The 16,347-nt window shown below is 29.3% G+C and overlaps 1 long non-coding RNA gene across 1 annotated transcript; it reads right to left on the bottom strand.

Annotated features, from left to right (window-relative positions):
• Positions 1–4,121: 4,121 nt before the first annotated feature.
• Positions 4,122–14,391, bottom strand: LOC126844157 (uncharacterized). Its single transcript, XR_007686546.1, has 5 exons — positions 13,570–14,391; positions 12,298–12,408; positions 12,142–12,234; positions 4,582–4,652; positions 4,122–4,356 (listed from the first exon to the last, which is right to left on the bottom strand). It is a non-coding gene; the product is annotated as an uncharacterized LOC126844157 (long non-coding RNA).
• Positions 14,392–16,347: the final 1,956 nt, after the last annotated feature.

The following is a 16,347-nucleotide window of genomic DNA, read 5'->3' as shown; positions in this document are numbered from 1 at the left end:
CATGAAAGCAGACTATCTGATAACCCGTTTTGGATAATTACTTTTTAAGTTATTAGTGTGCATTGATCCGCACAAATTACTCACCTAATTAATACTAATAGCTCATAAAAAAGTTATCCAAAACTGATTAGCGACCAGACACTATTTTCATTACACGATTGTGCTTTTCATAGGTAAATCTAATTGAATTTTAAAAGTTAAATTAGTTTAATATTTTTAACTCGAATATCATAAATCATTTTTAGCTTAATTATTTTAAATGTTAGAAAATCCTCTCTCCTCACTGCCTATGGATGGAACACATACACTTTGGTTGTGCTATTTCAAAACTAGGGATGCTAAGCACACCTAAGCTCCCCCCCCCTCCCGAATTGCACCTATGGATGTATCGTTTTTTGTGTATCTTTAAAAACTTTAGAACCGTTTGACTAATTTCGTCCATCACAAAATGTATGCGATCGGTACTTGTAAATGATCAAAAATTTACTCCTTCATCCTTAAAATCATGAAAAAAATAATGTTGATAATTGTGCAGATAACCATAAAAACGAGTAATGTGATCTATGTAGTTATTGATAAAATTGTTAAACACATAACAATATGTTTATAAACCAATAAAGTAAATGAAATCATAATTATTCGACATAGTGATCAAAAACATGCTAAACTATATTTTTTAATACAGAACACTATTATAGGCTAACATACAATGGGAATTCTCCATCTTGAGAGACTACCTTTTAAGCAACTGAACTAGGCCTTAAATCCTACTCCCAGTCAATAATAGCCATACAAAGTAATAATAAAAACTATTAACTATGCTTACAATTTATAAGTACAATGAGCACACAAGTATATAACAATTTGGCGCTAATAGGCAAACGTAGCAATTATAGTATAAAAAACACGATTCATGGTTCGCAATTATTAATAAAACGAATCATGTATCTTAAGGCACTCGGAACGTTTGCCATAAATTAATTTGTTCGTTTAATCATTATCGTTTTTGTTACTTTGTTTTGGCTATTAAGTAAAAAAACGATCGCCATTACAATTAGAAATAATTATGACATGGAAAAAAAAGTAAAAATAAAACGTCGGATGAAGTTACATTATGAAACTTACATAATATTATACCATTACATTGTATATTCGAATGCCAATAAAATATCCAATTTTTTTTCTATTATAATAATGATCACAGAACAAATTAAAATAAGTACATTCAATATAATAAAATTTCAATATTTTTAAATATTTAATTAAAATTGAAAAAAATAAAATTATTATAAACGTCGTTATTATGCGACGACAAAAGCCTTTATGACATTATGGTTTTTTTTTTATATTCATTTTTAAAGGGAAATTTTAGTTTAAGAGAAAGTATAATAATGAACCTATACTCATCGTTGTTAAATATGTATATATAATCGTTTTTAGAACCAAATCTACAAGTTAAAAATCTTTATTTATATATATATATATATGCAAAAGATGTTGTAGTTAAAGTGCTACCGATTTATTTTTTATGTACCTGTTTTTTATGCATAAACGTGCACTGCTTTCTAAAATAATAATTATTATTCAATTAGGACATCTCAATTAGCAAGTCGTGCGTTTAGTTAATATTGCAGCGGTCTTAGCGATATCCTTTAAAGTAATTACCACCTTTATGTTAAAGCCTACAGCAGTATTCAAACTGACCAAAAGTGTTACCTTTCTATAATCTTAAAGTTAACCTCCTCCCTCCTTCGCAAAATATAGACACTATTGGCCGAAACGGTTTAATTACACTATATAGATATAATACTTAGCAAGATAGTAGATCCACAATATTCACACATATTTAAGCAAATTGTCTTAGTCATAACTATAACAATTTCCAAAAAGTTAGGTAAGTATGAGATTTAACCAAAAAGATCATAGATTTATTATACTCATTATAATATAATGAGTATAATAAATCTAAGTATAATATTATTATACTTAGTTTTTTATATCATGTTCTGTTAAAAAAATGTCGATTTTTACGAATATTATCCGTAAATCCTACTTCTTATTTTTACTACAACCTAACCAAGAGTTTCGGCTAACAAAATCAAGTCGCTAAATGAAACTTTAGGGCTTTCTATGAAAAAAAAAAACAAATTAACAGATTTAAATATAGATTTTATTTAGAGTTGGGCATAAATCGAATTCAATTTTATTTAGGTAAAATTTTTATCATATGAACAATTAAATTTAATTTTTAATTAGGTAATTTGTTTATATTATTTTTTGTGCTTAATAAAAAATTATTAAATAATATACAGTTATCCAACTTTCTACTTAACAAATAAAAAATTGAAAAATTAGTTTCACATAAAACAATTATTACATTAAATGGTTTATGTTCAAGTTTAAATTATTATTTTAATGAGTAGTCCGTCGTTTTAGACAGAAACTTTCAAAAATCAAATAGCAGTATACCTTTTTTGATTTGCTTATCTGTAATCAGATAATGTAAAACCAATGTCTGCTCGACAACCAGTTTCCATTCAACACTTCTTAAATAATTAAGTATTAGCGTTTAAAGATTTGGGCTTCGGGAAGGTAAACTGCAATGTTAATTATGTATATCAATAAGCGTCAAGCACTTAAAGTGGCACTTCTTTCCTTATTTAAAGTTTTCATGCTAATAACCCAAAAAGTATTTATTTAAAACTGTTAATATTTTTAACTTGAAATATTTTTTTTATTATTCAATACAATTAACAAGACGGACATCTCACATCCTAACCGTATCATAACATACATGCTGCTCGCAAGTTATGTTTACTCCCACGGGGACGCCAAGTCAAGGGCAACAAAAAAAAACGCATTGGAAACATTAGATTAGATTATCTTTAAAAGATGTACTTATTAGAAAACAAAAATACGAAAATAATAAAAAAACTTGACCAAACCCGCGTTTTAACTCATTTCCTGCTGAATAAAATAATAACATGACCTTTTTTTTTAATTGTATTTCTTAAGTATATGTAATTAAACTTAGTTTGTATTTCAATTTCCTATATTTCACCGTAACAATTTAAAACAATTAAACACCTACCGACCAATTAGTGTTTCGAATAAATTACACTGTCGTGAGGCACGAGAGGCCACCAGACTGGCCAAGGCAATCTACATTTTCAGTTAGATAAAATCATTTTTTTTTTTAAAATACCTCCAAGTTTTGCCGAGTTCCTTGTTTATATTTTGAACCGGCTGATCTATTTAGAGATAAACACTCCTTTACTTGGAAAAGGATTACAATTTTACAGTAATTCTTTTTTAAAACTTTTTTTTAAGTTATTATTGTACAATACTAGAAGATATCCAACATCAGTCGTAAGTAAGATTCAACTCACTTAGCCGTCAATAGATCTAAAGTTATTGAACGTACAATCATGATAGTACACTTAAAAATATATTCTATTATTTTATGCAAATGCATACCAGACATTTTTCTACACAGGTTTACTTGGGTATTTGGGTACCAAACTCTTTGATTTTTTAGTAATGTCGAATATTTGATTAGCTGTGGTAAATGGACTTAGTGCTCAAGTTAAAACACCTTTAAATCCAAACATTCCTTAAGGAGACGTGAATCCCCCTATTTATTAGGTATAGGCAATTTGTTGCAAAATCTTAATTTAAAGCTTAAATTGTAATGTCTAACTATTAGACTAATAACAAAAATTCTTTTTAAGCAGTTCATTTATTTTTCGGACTATCACAGCATCTTCGTCAGCGATTTTAAATATTTTTTTCGTCTAACATAATTTTCTAATTCCAAAAACACGGCTTACTGAATGGTTTTATTGTTTAAAAAAAAACCCTATTATAGAAGTTGTAGGTGAGAACTTTTTTTATGTTTTGTAAGAAACCAACTTTATAACTTATATCCCTGCGTGCGTTGTAGACTTCATATACCATTGGAAATACTAAAGTACTATTTTAGTGCTATTATTTTGGGTATGACGTCCCCTTAAAGAATTAGATTGTTTCTGGCTTTATATTTTAAAAGTACCAACATTAATATAATATTAATCAATAATGTTTTTATTTTTTAACGAAAAAAATTGAAATTATAACATGCATTACGTTTTGGACATACGTTTCTTGCTCCGTTTTGCAGGTCCAATTTTTCGAAAGTTTTAAGTTCACCTTGTGGCGAGGTAATGTTAAGACTGTAGTATGGAGTAGGAAAATATAAATATATCAGCTACTTGCTGTCCTCTTGTACTCTTGACTCGCCTCTAAAATTAATTTAATATTGTCAATATCAGCAGGAACGTTCGAATTTTCAAATTTGGTTACAGATTTGTTTTGAGTCTGAAATGCAAGCAAGAATATTATAATAAACTAATAAATTATTTTTTAAGAAAAAAAATTGAAATTATAACATGCATTACGATTTGGTCATACGTTGCTTGCTCTGTTTTGACAGTACAATTTTTCAAAAATTTTAAGTTCACCTTGTGGTGGTGTACTGTTAAGACTGTAGTATGGAGCAGAAAATATATCTCTACCAGCTACTTGCTAGACTCTTATACTCACCTCTAAAATGTATTTTATATTGTCAATATCAGCAGAAACGTTCGAATTTAGGTTACAGATTTGTTTCGAGTCTGAAATGCAAGCAAGAATATTATTATATACTAATTAATTCGTGTTATGTGAACTTATTTAGAATTAATTTTTGCTATTGTTATAACGCGATATTATTGTTTGCCACGTAATTCTATCATTTTTGGCACTAGTTTCTAATTAAAATATCTACTCAGGAAATTATTTACAAAATAATATGCATATTAATAAAGGAAATTTGGAAAAATGGACAAATACCTCAGGATTGGAAATCGGCAATAATTTGGCCAATCTATAAGAAAGGAGATCCAATGGACACAAAAGACTACAGGGGAATAGGCATTACTAAATCCGAATTTCGACTACTTAGGATGGTCCAATTTCAATTCAGTAAAGACACGAGTTCTTTGGTAGGAAATATAATTTTGAATTTTTGCTTTTTTTATGAAAAAAAAATGGGTTTTTATTTGAAAAAAGTAGAATCTCTTTACAGAATTGAAATTGAACCATCCTATGTTGTCGAAATTTTGTCTGGCTTTTTGTTAAAAAACAAACCAAAATGGCCTTTACTCGCAAAAACAATTATTTAAATTAAAAATAACACCATGAAATTTATACAAATTAACCGCTAAATTAACTGTCATGGTCGGAATTGATTGAAACCTCTTTTTTTCTTAAATATTGCCTTTACAAAACTCCTAAAAACAGACCGCGTGCGTTCTCCTTAACGTTTAACGGTAGTAGGTATTATTTCTAAAAAAATATGGCATATTTATTCGAAACTAATTGAACTATTTTTAAAAAAATTATAGGGCACCGTAATTTTTAGTTGAAAAATATGTACATTTTTTGGGAGTTTTTCACAATTTTAAAGGGGTGAACTTTTTACATTTCGGCCCCATAAAATAACTTTTTGTACGATTTTTATAGACTTGCTACACAAAGAAATCTGTTCAGCGGTTTAAAAGATATCGTGGTTCCAGAAACAAAAACAAAAACACATCATTGTAAAAACAATACATTCACAGCTCCGCGTATCTAAGCTAAAATCTTTAGATAAATAATAAAATATTTTATGACCTGAAAATTGTGATAATACGACATGCATTGTCGCCTCTTACAAAATCAATACTCATCAGATTTGTATAGATACAAAGCAAAAATTAAAAGATAATCAGCTACTGGTTGGTGGTTACTATTAATAAACTAGTGAAAGACAATATGATTAAACAGTGCTTAGAAAAGTTAAAGTACACACAAATGTAAATACACAGTGTGTAGACATTTTTATTATTTCATTCCCCTACAACAAATAACAATAACCGCGACAAAATATTGGTAACTGCACAATGCACTTATTACTACAAAACAAACAAAGAAAAGTATTAAAACTAAAGGATACTATAAAAAAAAAATGAAATATACAATATTTTAAGTTCACGCGATGACAATTAAAAAAAAATGTAAGTGTAGAGAGTCGAGAATCCACTGTGAAGTCGTTAGGTTAAATACTAAAAGAACATAATAGGCAAGTTAGGAAATATACATAGCAGGTGATTAATTTGAAATACACTACACACGTATTATCTAGCAATAATAATTGTCTTTTTTTTTTTTGTAGTTTCTATTAGCGATCGATTTAACGAATTTAGTTTTATAAAAAAAATCATAATTATTTATTAGTAAAATCAGTGTTCGAATTGAAATTTTTTTAAAATTACAATAATTAAATAAGTTATTTTAGAAAGAAATAAGTCATAAATACCAAATTTTCGGAAAAAAGTAAAAACCGTCATGGGCGACCTAAAGTGGTACACAGACTGTGCTATTTTAAACACATAAGTTTAAGTAGAAGAATGGTTTATACTCACATCTCTCTTCAGAGAATCGAAAAAGGCTAATCTCATTTTGTCATTTTTTATAAGTCTGATTAAATTCTAAACGTTTTTTTAAAATAAATCATTAGTTTCTATTTTATAAATTGATCAACGGGAGCAAGATGTTTATCAAGCTACTCCCTCCTAACATGCTATGGACTTATTAAATCGAGCGTTTTTTATACTGCTTAGAAACAAATATTTTTAAGTAAAAAAAACACAGGCACGCTGACAATAATAATATAATGTATAAACAATGATATATTATATGATTGGTGACAAAGTACGAGTAGTATTTTCCTCATTTGCAAAAAAAAAAAAACATCCAAGCCACCATTTATTTTGTCAACGTATGCTCATTTTATACACTAAAGTATCCACTGATGGTATAACATGATTGCATATATAATAAAAACAAAATTAATTCAATTAAGTAAAATGTCAAAACCTGAAACCGTATCAAAGACGACAACATTTAAGCCAAAAACAAGTCCCGTGAAAAACTACATGCAAGACGGCACCTGACATAGGCAATTCATAGTTACAGACTGAGTGTTGAGGTGCATAAGTGAAATGTCTAACGGTAAAATGCATTTAAAAAATCAACGTTGTCCATCGTCGGGAGTCGAGTAGGCATTATTGTGGTAATGTAGCTAGATTGCCAAAGCAGAACGCCGTACAAAATAATAATTAGGGCTCAAACTTTATTCCTTAAGCAATTTTTTATTAAAACATGGAATTCATTGCCAAATGAGGTGAACACACACATTCGTCTCAAGAAAATTATATGTAGGATACAATAGTTAATTAGTGCATTTTTTTGGATATTGTAACGAAGTTAAGGGGAGTAAATTTTCATAAGGATATGAATAAAATTATTTTTACTATAGTAGCTAGTTGGTATTGGCATAATTATAATAATATATAGAGCTGAGCGGCTATCGACTGCTATCGACAGCAGCGTGGTGATGGCAATTTAGTATTTATTTTAATGCCTGGATGACGAATGGACAATAATTGAAGCGATAATACTTTGAGTTGAGATTAGACGAATACACTATGACATTTTGTCAGTACATGTGCGGTTTTGGTATCGATTATAACGCCGTAGGTTTCTCTTTTTTTAAAAACAATTAGTAGTTAATACGTCGTGTTTAAAATGCAACAAATTCGTATAATATGTAAGAACTTGCCGAAAATATATTTTCTATAGAAGGACAAATTATGTTGTGTAAAATGGACGAAAGAAAACCAAGTTGCGGACAAAGGTAAATTAATTTGCCACATTTGAATTTTGAAACCTGAAAAACTTGTTTGAGCAGTTCATCGTCACTCAAAGCAATCATCAACAACACAACAGCACAACATATAGTTTAAAAAAATTATTAAAAAAAGAGGCACCTGATGTTCCATTTCCTTAAGAAACAAAAATCACAATATAGAGCAACTGAATTAAAAAAGTCAATTAAAAAGCACAACAATTTGTGGAAAATCAAAGAACAGAATACAATTTAACTTATACTCATACACAAATTATAGGGTTTTGCCAGACATTAAAACCAATTTAGAAACACAAGGTACAACTGTATGCAAAGCTATACATGTTGTACAAAATGCAGAAACGAAAATAAATTAAATATCAGGCAAAAGTGATCTGGTTGTACCCTAAAAACAGAGTTATATTTTTAAAAAAAAAACTGATTTGGAATGTAAAAAAAATACTTCTGCTATTTTTAATGAACAAATTATTTGAGAAATAATTCACCAGAAGATCTTACATCAAGTGATTTTCCATACTTCAAGTATCCACTAATTAACGTCAACAGATGTCGAATGAAGTTTTTCCATACTCAAAAAAATGTTAAGATATTACAAGTCTTTACAATAGTAAGAAAACTTGAAAAAAAATTCTTGTGGTGCAATGCAACAACCAATTATAGTTTTAATTAAATGTGGTAACTATATTCGATCAACATTTTTTTTAAAAATACTTACTTTTAAAAATGACAATTTACTATACATCATAGATAAAATAAAAAAATAAAAATTCCCATTAAACACATGCAAATACTTGAAACATAAAACACTCAAAATCTACAAAAAGATTATTCTCTGAACATAAACTATACTAATAACTAAGACCAGTTTACACAAAAGTAACGTGTTATGGTTTCTGCTCAAGTATGGTCCCTAGTGGAACAAAGTATAGTAGAATTTGTTTGGCCACTCATTATCCTAAGGGTAAATTAATGAAATAAAACTCGGGAGGGAAAACAATTAAATAAATTGGGGAGGTCCTTATTTTGTGTCTGGTCGAATTTTTAAGCCACTGCCTATACAAATGGTTCAAAAGAACAAAAAAATATTATGTTCCATAATTTTTGCGGATATTTCAACCTTAAACCGTTTCTCTAGGAGGGGCGGATATTTTTTCTGATTTTAATTTTGCTTCTATTTTTAATTAAACATTTTTTTAAAATTATATTTGAATTGAGTTAAAGAAAATTAGTTAAGGGAAATCACTCATTATACCCTACGAAAAAATGGTTAAAATGAAGTACACAAACTTCAGAAAATTATAATCCAATTGGTTTTAGTTATAGATAACACAAAATAAACACACTTAAGGGGAAGACTAAGGGGTGAAGAAAAACAATCTAAAAAATTGAGAATTTTGTTATTTTTAACCAATTGAAAGGGCGGACGATAAAAAGTTCAATCGGACCAAAAATAAGGACCCCAAAAAATACTAATTTACATAGAAATACACCAACATGAGTGTAGTAACGCCTTTCCCTAAAAGCTATTTTTCCAATACTTAAATGGTCTTTACCTACCCACCTAGACCATGCGATGCAATTTTGCCAAGTTTTTTTATTATGTTAAATAATGGTAAATGTTTTTGATTAAAGAGCCTCTTCACCTAGGTAAATTTTTTAGTCGAAAACACCTCAATTTCATGCAAATAGCTTTGAAAACAGATATAAATTTATCAATACTTCCTTGGTGTATCGATCAAAGTACATTTTTCATTTTTATTTTTATTGATATTTTAAAGTCATAAAAAAAAACTTTATAAATTGCAACTTTTCACATAGAAATTATTAATTAAATAAAAATTATTTTAAAATTATGGCACAATCAATATCTTGTAAATGTTATGAAGTCTAAATGTTTTTTCTAAACTTAAATGAAAGAATTTTTAGTAACAAGTTCGAAATAGAAACATATGTTTTTATACAAATATAGGTACAGTAGGTATGCATTATAAAAGTTGAAAAGAAAATTAAATATCAAAATAGATCCCTGAATTGTAATTTATCCTTTAGAAAGGACAGTGATAGTCTGACAAAAAAAACGGCAATCAATAAAGTATCCCCATTACTACACTCCTCAACACTAGTGTTCTAACTCTCAATTAGATTGAGATATTCAAATTTTGTAAAAAATTGCCTATACTTTACTCCTTAAAAATACACGGAGTGACGTCCTCTTAAGAGGATTAAAAGCAAGCTGGTTTTAAGGGGTTTTAATTAGACAATATTTGAGAAAAAAGTGGTTTTAAAAATGTTTTGGACGTGTCAATTTTTTTCAAAATAATTTGTATACATTTTAAGAGTATAATTTTTAACCTATCCTTTTATTTCAACAAGTAAAAGCCGTTTTGTTCTTACAAGAAACCAATTTAGACCTAAAAGCCTGACAAAATTACACCTCCATAGAAGTAGAGATTTTGTCTAGCTTTTTGATCTAAATAAGCCAAAAATAACTTTCACTCATAGAAAAAATTATATAAATTAAAATAATACTCAAGGTAAATACAAATTAATTAACATAGTTGAAATTTATTAGGACCTTTTTTCTTAAATATTGCCTATACAAAACTCCTTAAAAACAGACATCATGCAATCCCCTCAATATATATTATTATACATTAAATTTACAACAATTTTAGCTTTATGTTAAGTTTTAGTGAACAATTTCCTGAACAATGTGCCTTAATAAAAGCTAGAGTAGTATCATCTTAATATATATTAAAAAAAAAAAATACTGCATTATAAAGCTTATCTAGTACAAATAAGGAAAGTCAAAAATTCTTTTTCACTACAAAAATCTCTAGATCTATAAATCACCATCACTATACATACTACACACATCTCTGTTTTTTTTATAACATTCAATAAACATTTTTTTTGGTTACACCTACCTCTAAATCCTTCTACATTAATATCTTTTACTTCAGTTTCCTGTCTTCTTTCAACATGCCCAACCATCTTAATCTATTCTCTTACATTTTTTTTCCTGCTATTGGCACAGCTCTAAACTTCTCTGAACTTCTCTTAAATACTTATTCCTTATTCTGTTTAACTTAGTAAAATACTCCACACACCTCACTCATTTGAGCTTCCTCCTTTTTCTTTCACTCTAAATTACACTTTTATGTCAAACAACACATATGTTAACTTTAGCATTTTACCCATCTTATCCAACCATATTTTATTCTACCTACCATAATTACATACCTCACCCCCCAAGTACTTAATTTATCATATTTACATAAAACATATACATAATAACACATTTACAACTAACAGCATTCTAAGAATTACAGGACTATTGTTTCCAAACATTTTTATTACATAACTATATATTTCAAAGGTACTTAACTTTATTACATAATTATACATGAACTAAAATCTATTAAGCTGAAATAAAACCATTATGTCAAAAATTAACAATTTGTTAAGCATTAATTGTTGAAATTTTAAAACCTATATAGTCTTTTTTATTGCTATATTTTAAACATTATTTTCAACAAAAAAACAAATAGTATAAAAACTATCCATTTTCAATGCAACACAGATAATATTTAAATTCCATTAAAATTTACAAATAAAATATAAATACTATCTAGTCTTAAACTTAGATTAAATCTACACAGACTTTTATTATGGTCTTTTATACATCAATATGAAATAAGACAGCAGAATGTTAATGTGTATTTGAAGGTAGAAGCAATGATTATTAGTTACCTTATCTTAGTTTATTTGTTTATGATATTAATTTTTTTACTTGTTTAGTTTTCAAGTGATTTTTTTTTTAAGTTTGTATAATTTATGTTAGTATGAAGTAAAATAAGTTTTAAGAAACTTAAGAAGTCTGTTGGATGTTTTTTTTCCTTGAAGAAATTAGGGGTTTGTTAAAAGTAAAATATCTTTTAGCCATTAATGGCTTTGTGATAGTTAATTATTGATTGAACCAAAATGTGTTAATTTTGAATTAAAATGTTTATACAAAATCTAGATGTTATGTCATGTTTTTAAAACTTTATCTACAGCTAATGCCTTGATTAAATATTATTTTTGAACATGTAAAATATAACAGTTTCATTATAAATCTCAAGTTCTTATCTACAGAACTTTATATAGCAGGTAATATTATTAAAATGTAGAAAAAAAACATAAGTTAACCAAAGTAGTTTAAGATTTTTAAGTTAAGCATTGTTCAGATAGTTTTTAAAATGAATACACAATGTACATAAAACTACTTTTAACAAGACCATTGACAATTACAATACTGTTGAAATTTTAATTCTCTACCTAAAACTATACTTTTCTAGATGAGCAGAGTTAAAATATATAAACATGTTTACCATAATATAACAGAAGAGTTCCTGTTGCAAGCAATATCATTCATTTTCCATAACAGATGTTTTCACTGCAACTAGTTTACTCTGACCAAACAACTGAAAAGTAAAAAGCTCCTGTTTGATATTTGATTTTACAGTCCATAAAAACTATTTACATACCCAAAAACACATCTTGTAATCATTTCAATCCAGTTTTTGAAAAACAATGCCATTTTTGCTTAATTATACTGCTGATGTTGAATGCAACAAATTTTTTCTCCTAACTTTGATCTGAAACAAATTATTGATATACTGAAACCATGCATGACTTAATATTAGGTATCACTATGACAAAAACATATGTAAGTACAATGATTTACACTGCAGAAACTCAAAACAGCAAAACTAAACATGCACAATGTGGTTTTGTGCTAGAAAAACACAAAAAATGTGTCATACCTAAACACTGGCATACACAATATATTACAAAAACATTGAAAACAGAATTATGAAACACCATTATGAAGCATGTACAATGTGGTTATGCACTAGAAAAATACTGAAAATGTAACATGCCTAATCACTGGCATACACAACTTCAAAAAAACTACAATTTTGAATACATAGTGTCATACACAATATATTACAAAAACATTGAAAACAGAATTATGAAACACCATTATGAAGCATGTACAATTTGGTTATGCACTAGAAAAATACTGAAAATGTAACATGCCTAATCACTGGCATACACAACTTCAAAAAAACTACAATTTTGAATACATAGTGTCATACACAATATAATACAAAAACATTGAAAACAGAAATATGAAACATCATTATGAACATGTACATTATGGTTATGCATTAGAAAAACACAAAAAATGTGTCATGACTAAACATTGGCACACAGAACTTTAAAAAACTACAATTTTGAGTACATAAAGTGTCATAAAAAATATAATATAGAAACATTGAAAACAGAATTATGAAGCATATACAATATTATGGTTATGCACTAGAAAAATACTGAAAATGTAACATGCCTAATCACTGGCATACACAACTTTAAAAAACTACAATTTTGAGTGCATGAAGTGTCATACACAATATAATAAAGAAACATTGAATACATCACTATGAAACATGTACAATGTAGTTATGCACTAGAAAAACACAAAAAAATGTGTCATGTCTAATCACTGGCATACACAACTCCAAAAAAGTTACATTTTTGAGCATATAAAGTGTCATGCACACTATATTATCATAGAAACATTGAAGACTTGATGTGTGATGAGAAATATTACATGTTATAGCTACCAGACACCAAACTTCAAAACAGGTACACAGTGTAATTCATTGCAACTACAATCATATTATTTACTTATGCTCAAAGCACAAACCAAGTGTCTATACTTTATTGACACACATAACAAAACTAACACTAACTCGGTGGTGATGTTGCATTTCCACAGGGCGACATTGCTGCTGCTGGACTGGCCTAAAAATCACTCGAGGCTTTTCGATTTTCGTGTGTTGGTTTGCGATCGAAATACGACGGTTGACTAAATATAACAACGACGACGGTGTCATTTCACGACAATATTCAAGTTGTAAACAATGCACCTAGTTTGGAAATCGGTGAAACGCCTTTCTCGGAAACTGGCAAGAGACACGGTCAAACAACGTCGGTCTCGACTTCATCCCTACGTTTTTTTACACGGCCTAGGTTCGACGACGGTTGATTTCGATTTTCGGTATTTTATTATTTGTTTCGTTTCCGATCGTTTGATCCGAATTTCTACCCGGCATTTGTACGGCTTCGGATGTGCCCGACGACGCCATTGTCACAGCGATATTGAAATACAAGAACACCATAATACGGAGCCGGTCAGCAAGCAAACGGCTTACATAGACGCGTTACACATAGATTTCTTCAATACATATCGCAATTGTCTTTCAGCAATGGCGACATTTTTAGCACAGACCGAGACGGGAGACCCGAGAAATGGCCACCGCGGGCTTAGGCTGGAAAAATAAAAACGGTTATCCATTTGTTTTGGCTATGGATGTTTTTTTCCATTGTTAGGCGACCACGAAAACTCGATGAAGAAAAATTCGAGGCGGGAACTTTTTGTCACAGCAGTGACAACAGAAATTTAAACTATCTCTACTCGGTCGAGGGGGTAACCGTTGACATGGCGTCAGATTAATATCAACAATGTTTTCTTTTTTTTGTGGTAGTTCTCCACTATCAGTAAACCGTTTGGCACCTCCTCCTGAACCTGACAACAAACCGGAGTTTCGACGAGGGTACCTTAGCTTTTTCTACTAAAATTCCCGGATATTGGTAAACAAAATTTGATTAACTGGTGGGGTGTTTCATCGGCCACGTCGACACACGTAGCTGCCAACTCAGCCCACACATCATAGTATTTTCTATATCCTCCTTTTTATTTTATCCAACGTCACGTGATAGCATCGTGAACTGTATCAGCCAATGCGTACAAACTTCTAGGTTATGTATTACGCGTATTATATAATATTATATAATGATTTTTTACGGGAAAAAAACACAAAGCCACTCGACAAACGCCTAAAAAAAACGTGTTGCCTCTTGCCCAATACTCGTTGTAATGGTATTTCGAAACCGCACTTTGGCGTCCCAAAGTCCAAAACGACACAAATAATATGATCGCTGTACCCCCGATACTTGGAGAGCTTTCCGCAAAAGCTCTCCAAGTATAATGTATGGACACAACAACGTTTTTTTATTGTATTTCGACGGGTCGCGTTGCCAAGATGGACGGCCGAACAGAGAAATCTTATTGGTGACAAATACCCCTTGTGCAATTTGTAATATTGTACAAGATTTTAATTGTAATGATTCTAATCCGACGACAACGCCTTAAGCTTGTCACTTCTAACTATTCTCCATTTACACAATATTATGTGATCATGTGTCGTTGCTGTTGTACTGCGTATTGGGAAGCCATAATATAATCGTGTTACAACCCGCAAACGGCGCAAACGCACACACTTATACACGTTTGACCTCTAACACAGTAAAAATGGCCGCAACAAAACCGCCTAAACGCATCGATTTTTTAACAAAAAAACCAACGATTTCACTTTCTAAACTTTCAATTAAAAGGTGCTAATCCACACAAAATCATCCCCTGCCCATTTACCTTATATGTATTAAAACCAGTCTACAAACAAAGTTACAATACATAAGAAAACTGTAACAAGTTATTGTTATGTTCACTGTGATGCTTTAAAAATAATATCACGGCTATGGGGTTTGTGAAGCACAAAAAATACCAAAACGATTATCAACGATAATTACAAAATTAATTTATTGGCCTTTAAACAATTTTGGTTGTTCAATAGCATGTTTGTTTATTAATTTAACAAAATATATTATATTTTTAAGTAAAATATTAGATAAAAAATACCTTTAAAATAATTTTTTTTTTCAACGTAAAGTACTTTAATATTTATTAAAATGGTAAAAGCTGTTATTAAAAAACCAATTATTCTATCAACTGACATGCGTACGCTGTTTTACACCTAGATAATTAGAATTTAAATATACCTATTTATGATCCACAAGAGTACCTAGTATACCTCTACTTGATTAGGTTGTACATTATCTGAATTGAAAACATTATTCCAAATTCCTACTAGAAAATTTCGCAAAATTTAGTATAATAATATATTACAACAACAGTACAAAACTTAGACCTTGAGGCTTGAGTTTTATTTTGCTAATTATAATTTTCTCATTTCAATTTTTTCGGGCTGGTGGAGTATAGGCGCGCTTGCTTTTTAGGAAATATCTAATATAGTGGGCCTACACGCTCTTCCAGCCCTTTAAAATTTTAGAGTTAGTGCTAGTTTGAGGGCCAGATACAAAAATTACTCAACTAAATCATATTAAAGAAAACTGTTTCGATTTGAAACACATTGGTTTACTAACTGCAGCCCGAAAAAATCGTTTAAGTGAATGTGTATTTATTTAACTACCTTCTTAACGATAAACGCTATAGATTCAACCAAGCTGTTTAAATATACGCGTCTTAAGTCATTATTTGATTATAATAATAAGTAGTATATTAATTTATAATATTATAAGGTTTGACTACTTATTATATAGTATAGATATATCGTTGCAGCTAGAATACCTAATATACTTACCAATTTAACTCAAAACATCTGGCGTAT

This window comes from Adelges cooleyi, unplaced genomic scaffold, assembly GCF_023614345.1.
Source record: "Adelges cooleyi isolate 19-005CV unplaced genomic scaffold, UGA_ACOO_1.1 ACOO_flye_CR_arks_rails_tigmint_CR_PRNA_651, whole genome shotgun sequence".
Lineage (NCBI taxonomy): Eukaryota > Metazoa > Arthropoda > Insecta > Hemiptera > Adelgidae > Adelges > Adelges cooleyi.
This window is presented reverse-complemented; position numbering and strand designations above follow the sequence as displayed.